Below are 7,739 nucleotides of genomic sequence, written 5' to 3' on the forward strand. Positions count from 1 at the left end.
TGAGCAACTCTCAGTTATTTCATGTAGCAAATGCCAGCACAGTGTTTGAGTGCTGGAATTTATTAAGGCAATGCATGTCAGAGAAACTGCTGGAACTATAATTTCTCTGACCAGAAGGCTGTTCAGGACTGTCATGAAAGAAGGTGAGAGTTTGGCAACTCATCTTCAAACGCTGAAATCTCTTTTTCTTCAACTACAACAGAGAGGTAAGCCTTAGGATGAAACTGACCAAACCTACGTTATCCTTTCAAGTTTGCCTAAAGGCTGGTTGCCTGTGATTAACAGCATGGAGAGTATGCGTCCCCGAGATCTGACCCTTGAGTATGTGGTTGGAAGATTGACCGAAGAAGCAGAAAGAAGGTCAGACAGACAGGCTGAACTCCAAGAGCGGAGGAGTTATAGCCGAGGGGGCCAGCAGCAGAATCTGCCAATGGGGCAACGCCAAGTTTGGGACTTGGCCATGGCAGTGAGGAGATGCTATAGATGCAGCCAAGCCGGGCATCTCCAACGTCAATGCAGGGCAAGACCTCCAGGAGACGACGTGGAGCAGAGACAGCAATCGGCACAGAAATGTAAGCAGAAGGGGTTCTCTTCAGGGAAGAAGAACACGCGTTCTGCTCAACTTGTGTCTGCATTTTCTCGAGACGAGAGGAGAGGAAGATACTTCGAGGAACATGGTTGCTGGACTCTGGTAGCGGCAGGATTATCTGCAACAGTCGGGAGGACTTTAAGACCCTGGGGAAGCCAGCTGATGGAAAAGAATCTATCTTGCTGATGATCGTAGAAGCAAGATTGATGGCCAGGGAACATGTTTCCTGCAGTGCTTGAACACTACTCTACCAGAGACTCTGTTTGTCAGCAGCTAGGACTATTGTTTACTGTCTGTAAGCTGTCTGATTAATGCAGGGTATAGTGTTAAGTTCACGCAGGATGGTTTTCTGATAAAGAATGGAACTCAGGTATGTGGCCATGCAAAGTTGGAAAATGGGTTATATGTAATGGAGGACAAGCCTGTTAAAGCAGCCCAGGTGGTTCAGGATAATTTGCCAGTTCATAAGGGGTGTGTACATGTACTGCACAGAAAACTGGGTCACACCAATTTCCGTGTGCTTTCAGAGATGCAAAAGGTGTGCAAGAACCTAAAAGTAAAGAGCTGTAACTGTTTCCTAGATTGCAATGTATGTAAAATGGCCAAATCTAAGAGGAAGGCTTTGGCTTCTAAAAGTGACAGAGTATCTAAAGATGTTTTAGAACTTGTCCATTGTGACGTGATAGGCCCTTTTCTACAGAAGACTGAAGGGGGCGCCAGATATGCTTTTCTGGTAATAGATGATAAACCACGTTTTAGTTGGTTGTTTTTGTTAAAGCAGAAATCGGAGTGTTTCCCCACATTCAGAGAATGGGTTGCCCAAGCTGAAAAGCTCTTTGCTCACCCTGTTGTGCAGTTGCAAACAGATTGGGGCACAGATTTTCTGAACAAACAATTTGGGACATGGTTGCGACGTAAGGGGATCACTCACCGTTTGACTAACCCTTATAGCCCTGCTGAAAATGGTCTGTGTGAAAGACGTGGGGCTGTAATACATTCAGTAAAGGATTGCCTACTAGTGGATGCAGGATTGGGTCACAACCATAGGCTGTGGGGTGAGGCTTTCCTTACAGCAAACTTTTTGATTAATAGAACCTGGTCTAGCTCTATAAAAGATATTTCTTATCGTTTGTTGTTGGGGAAAGAACCAGAGTGGACAATGCTTCATAACTGGGTTCTTGGGCTCATGTAAATATCCCCAAAGCTCAGCACCAGAAAGGGGGCGCTAGAGCGCAGAGACTGCGGTTTGTGGGATATCAACCCTATGGCAAAGGGTGGCGTTTCAATTTACGCCCAGAACGCGTGGTTTTGTCACAAAGGGCAGACTTTGCTGACCAGGACAGATGGACTGCGATCCATGCCAACCCAGATTGCCTACTGCCTCTGCAAGTAAGAGAAGAGGCTTCTTCTCAGCCATTGGCAACACAGATTTCTCCAAAAGATGTGGCAATAGATAATACTTCTATAGAGGAAGAAGACCCAGAGATGGGGGGGGGGAGAGAAGTAGTTGTGCCTAGGCACTCCCAGCATTCCTCCTCAGCGTTTGACCGTAGGAGGAGTGAGAGTATGCAATGTGAGTTGTGTGGAACCACCAAGTTATAAGGAAGTCTTAGACGCTGGGGAACGTGCTTTGTGGGAACAAGCTATGAAAGAATAAATGGACTCTTTTAAACGTAACAAAGTGTTTGAGGTCATAATGCCGCCACCTGGTGGCAGAGTGGTGTCATGCAAGTGGGTTTATAAAAGGAAAAGGGAACCACGTTTTCGAGCCAGATTAGTAGCCAGAGGGTTCACTCAGATTAAAGGGGAGAGTTATGATGAAGTGTTTTCTCCAACTGTAAAGAGTGAAACTTTTCGTTTAATGCTCTCTATTGCTGCTGCAAGACAATTAGCAGTGCACCATTTTGATGTTGATGCTGCATATCTGCATGCAAATTTAGACCATGAAGTGTTGATGAGACAACCCCCTGGGTTTGAAGAGGGAATGGTGCAGTCTGGCCTTTAAAAAAGGCTGTTTATGGTCTCAAACAAAGTGGAAGGTGTTGGAACCAGTGTTTAAATGAAGCCCTTGTAAAACTTGGTTTTAAAAGGAGTGTGGCTGATCCATGCCTGTACACCAAGGGGACAGGCAACAAATATCTAATGCTCTGAGTCTTTGTTGATGATTTGCTTGTAGCAGGGAGTTCCACAGATGAGATACAGAAGCTCACAAGTCAACTGGAAAAGAAATTTAAGCTTAAAGCCTTAGGGCCTGTAAGCAATTACTTGGGAGTAGAAGTAAGTCAGGAAGCTGATGGAAGCTTCCTATTGAGCCAGAAAGAGAAAATTCTTTGTTTGATAGAGCAGTTTGGCATGGAAAACTGCAAGCCAGTTCAGACTCCCATGACACCAGATTCCCCAAAGACAGTGTGTGAGGATGAATTTGATCAGCCTGAGTTGTATCACTCAAAAATAGGATCACTGCTGTATTTAAGCCAGTGGTCAAGGCCAGACATTGCATGTGCTACAAATGTTCTGAGCCAACGTGTATCTAAATCCAGTACTGCCGATTAGTGTGCTTTGAAAAGGCTTATCGGATATCTAAAGGGGACATTAGATGTATGTTTGAAGATATCTAGTACACAAGACGAAAAACTAGAAGTATTTGTTGATGCGGACTGGGGAAGCTGTGTAGCTACTAGAAAATCTACAAGTGGAATGGTTATGATGTTTGCCAATTCCATAATTGGATGGAGGTCAAAGAAACAAGGATTTGTTGCGACCTCATCCTGTGAGGCAGAATATGGGAGCCTGTCGCTAGCATGCAGTGAAATCATGTGGTTTATACAGATACTAAAAGATCTAGATTGTAAAGTAGATTTGCCTATCCAGGTGTATGAAGATAGCCAATCGTGCATTGCGTTAGCGGGCTCGGAAATAATGAAATCCGCATCAAAACATATTGCTATCCGTCATGCAAATGTTAGAGATTGTGTACAGAATGGGGTAATCAAACTGGAGTATTGTCAATCACAGGATAATATTGCTGATTTGTTTACCAAGCCTTTGCCAGCAACATGTCATAATGAACTGATGACAAAACTGGGTTTATGTATATAGTGTACTGTGTGTATGTATTTAACCCGCTGGGATTTGTCGCATTTAAGAAACAGAAGGGGTGTCACGGCTAAAATGGCCGCTGTTTCTTTAATGCTTAAAAAAGCTGTGTCAGCATGAGTCAGCGGTCTGCACCGGGTTGTATATATAGAGTGAGAAATGTTAGTTTGGTGTTGGGTTGGTTGGTTAGTGAAAGCTGGTAGTGTTGAGGTGTGTACAGTTGGTCAGTCGCTTTTGCACAGAGACTTTTAAGAATAAAAGCAGAAAGCACTCTGCAAAGATATTCTTGTGGACTCTTTTATGCCGACAAGGCACACCTGCACCACAGCTGAAAATACACATTTTCGAAATCTGTTTTGCCTGCTGAAACCCTGAAGCGTAGAACTATGGAGGGTCTGTTCACTTTTCTCGCCTATCATTAGACCAGGGCCACAAATTCTGCCTATTAGTTTTTCAGTTCTAGAGTCATGTTGCTCATTTAAAAGAAAAGCCCATGTTCAGTGTTTAAGCATTGCATAAAATTTGCTGACGCTTCCTTCTATCATTGTTTCCTATTGAAAACAAGGAAAATGCCTGTGGTTTCAGGGCATCATTAGACTGCTACTGCACTCCAGCTAAACTTCACTTCCGAATGCAGCTAACAATGCGCTTTGATGATCAGTGATCCTACAACTGAATAATAAAGGATATTCCAGCCTGCGTTCCTTAGTCTCAGGCACCCCAACACAGAAGCATACCCCACGATGTGCAAAGAGACTTTCTTCCAAGTAAATTGCCCTCAGGAGAGAAAGTTACACCCAGAAATGATCAGCAGCAACAACATAAAACAAACAAGGCAGAAAAGAAAGCAGGGCAGAGATTAGCTGGAAGGGGCATAGGAAACAGCACAGAAGTGCAGTTAAGAGACAGGGGGGGAAATTGGATAACCCAAAAGCCATATGGCCAAGCAAATCACCTATTCTAATTGGTTGTGAAACCTTCACTGTGCCAGCTAGTAGAAAGGCGGATTTCACATGTAATCGGCATGTAATCCGATCAGCATAAACATCCTATGGTTCGTCTGAAAAAACTGAAGGAGCAAGTGAAAAAAGATGCCGTTTTTCAGACTGGTGCAGATGGAGCTTCTTTTGCTATTGCAAGAATCTCACCTTCTTTCCCCGAAATGCTAGGACTGGGCAGCAGAGGGCAGCCTGCACCTCCAAACCGACCTGTGGAACTGCGGGAGGAGGAAGATTTTAGGGGAGATCGCAAAGCCTGCGATGGGTACCACGCGTTTAGTGCACAGCACTCTCCTCCAAGAATCCCAGGAGCTGTAGTTTGCTTAGGGGTGCTGGCACTGTAGCTCTCTGGGTAAGCCACAGTTCCCAGAAAGCAGGGGGGTGAGGGAGATATGCTTTAAATGCACAGTATGCCCTCTCATTTCCTGTTTTGTGAACCAGGGCTGGGGTACCCCTTTGAGCCTGAGGGGTGCCTTCCCTTCTGCACAAGCCACCACACGGCAGGGGCAATCGCGGGTAAACCAATAATTGCAAAATTTACTTTTGTACAGTAGGATATTTCAGGGGTCAGCAACCTTTTTCCACCATGGGCCGGTCCACCGTCCCTCAGACCATGTAGTGGGCCAGACTGTATTTTGGGGGGGCTGGACTGCATGCATGCATGCACACACACACACACACACACACATGCAGCAGAAGGGGGCTTCTCCCCCCCCAGCCCCTTCCCCCTCCTTACTTTCTTACCCCATCCTCCACTCTGCTTGCGGTTGGGAGCCGGCAGTGGTGGCAGCACCTCTCCTTTCCTGACGAGCTTTGCCAGGTGCCAGGCGCGCCAGCAGGCGCCCCAAGCCCCAGCTGAAGCCCCGCAACACACCCCTCATGATGCCCACAGTGCGGCCATAGACAGAGAGGCTGGTGGGCAGGTGGTGAGTCTGGATCGCGCCTCAGCACAAGGGCAGCGAGGCTTTGGATTGACTGGCTGATGGCACCAATCAAAGCCCAGGTCCCTTCCTCTTCAGGGCGGGGAGAAGCCAGGAGAAGGGAGGTAGGAGGCGCCGCCGCGGTGTATGTGAGGGGGGGGATGGCTCCCCCCAAATGCAAAATAATGGCACAGCCCGAATGATCACGCCGATCCAAGCAGTGATTCCAGGACCGTCCGTGGGCCAGATCCAGAGGGCAATTGGGCCTGACCCGGCGTGCGGACCTTAGTTTGCCGACCCCTACACTAGAACTATTGAGCCTCCAATGTAGCTGAATTTTGGGACAGGTAAGAAGTAACTTCATGCAGCAACATACAGTGGTACCTCGGATTACATACGCTTCAGGTTACAGACTCCGTTAACCCAGAAATAGTGCTTCAGGTTAAGAACTTTGCTTCAGGATGAGAACAGAAATTGTGCTCTGGCGGCACGGCAGCAGCAGGAAGCCCCATTAGCTAAAGTGGTGCTTCAGGTTAAGAACAGTTTCAGGTTAAGAACGGACCTCCGGAATGAATTAAGTACTTAACCTGAGGTACCTCTGTTGTTAAACTATGGAACTGACTCCCACTGGAGGCAGTAATGGATGCCAACTGAGGATTAGAAAAGGAGGCTGAGGCTATCAAGGACTAAAACCATGATGACTATGCTCTGTCTTGCAGCAGAGCTCAGAATGCCAGTTGCTGGAATCCATGGGAAGGGAAAGCGCTCTTGCGCGTGAAACCTGCTTGCGAGTTTCCCACTGCCAACTGGTTGGCCACTGTCAGAACAGGATGCTGGACTAGATGGGCCTTTGGCCTGATCCAGAAAGGTCTTTCTAGTTCTTGTGTGTTCTCCCTCTCTCTCATTTTAGTTAATGGCATTTGCTGCCACAAAACACGGCAAATCAGTAGTGCAGTGGTCAAATTTGTAGTGTAGCAGGTCACGATGATAGACCCCACAGCCACACAAACCCAAAAGGAGGCCACTGATTCTCCAACATCCCCTACTATGCTAATCTGTCACAAAGTGAATTTGAAACGCTTGCATGGGGCAGAGCAAGGAGGAAGGTCTGTGAACTACCCAGGTGCTATTGGTCATCATTTCTGCTCTGGAAAAGAAAAGCTGGTGGCAATGGCTCATGTAGATGCCCTTTAAAGGGAACCAGACAAATTCACAGGAAGGAGACCTACCTGTGGCAACTGGCACTCCTTCCATATGAAGCCTCCGTTGCCAGTACTAGTCTGCCACGGAATACTCTTTGCTGGGATGCAGCCCACGAAAACGACAAGCCTAAGGTTACCAGATGTCCCCGTTTCCCGGGACAGTCCCCAGATTTACAAATCAGCCCCCCTACAAAATCCTATCACTCCTACTGAAGTTAAAAAGTGTCCCCGGATTCATTGGGGAAAAAATCTGGTAACCTTAGACAAACCCCCCCCCCCTTTTACTCCAGATTTCTTCCCACACTTCTGAAGGGGAAACGCCTGCTTAGGTTTTCAAGCCAAACAGGCTCCCGTTCTGAGATTCCCAGCAAACTTCTCAGGCCTCCTCCATCGCAGCTAAGCTGCCCCAGAGGTCAAATTGTACGTCAGCTTCAGTCTGCAGAGATGTGTGGGGTTGAACTGTACACATTTCTCACTGGTTTTATTCAGCCTTGGCCAAGGGAAAGTACTTTTACAGAAGACAACAATGATGACACACAGAGGACAGGCTGCGACCAGAGTACCCAAAAAGCTGTTATCCGATTGACATCATTTAAACCAGAGGTGCTCCCCTATTCAGAGGCAATTGCTGATAAGCTATTGGCATAATACACCCACGTCTAAGATCACGTTAGAATTTTAATGGGGGCGGGGTTTGTGGGGGTTATACAAGACTGCATATAAAAATGAAACAATGGCTTCTGAGCATTTCCTGGATCTAGGCTTGACAGGGTGTTGGCGTAACCTCCCAGAACAGATTTAGAGGGGAGCTAGCTAGTTCCTTTGGGCATCTCAAAGTCCTCATGTATGTATGTAGCTGGATTCGTGTTTTAGAAAACATCCCATTTTTGTGAACAGATGGAAAGGTACATTAGCGGTCTTCGCACAAAGAACG

This window comes from Podarcis melisellensis (genome assembly GCF_964234715.1).
Source record: "Podarcis melisellensis genome assembly, chromosome: 16".
NCBI classification, from domain to species: Eukaryota; Metazoa; Chordata; class Lepidosauria; order Squamata; family Lacertidae; genus Podarcis; species Podarcis melisellensis.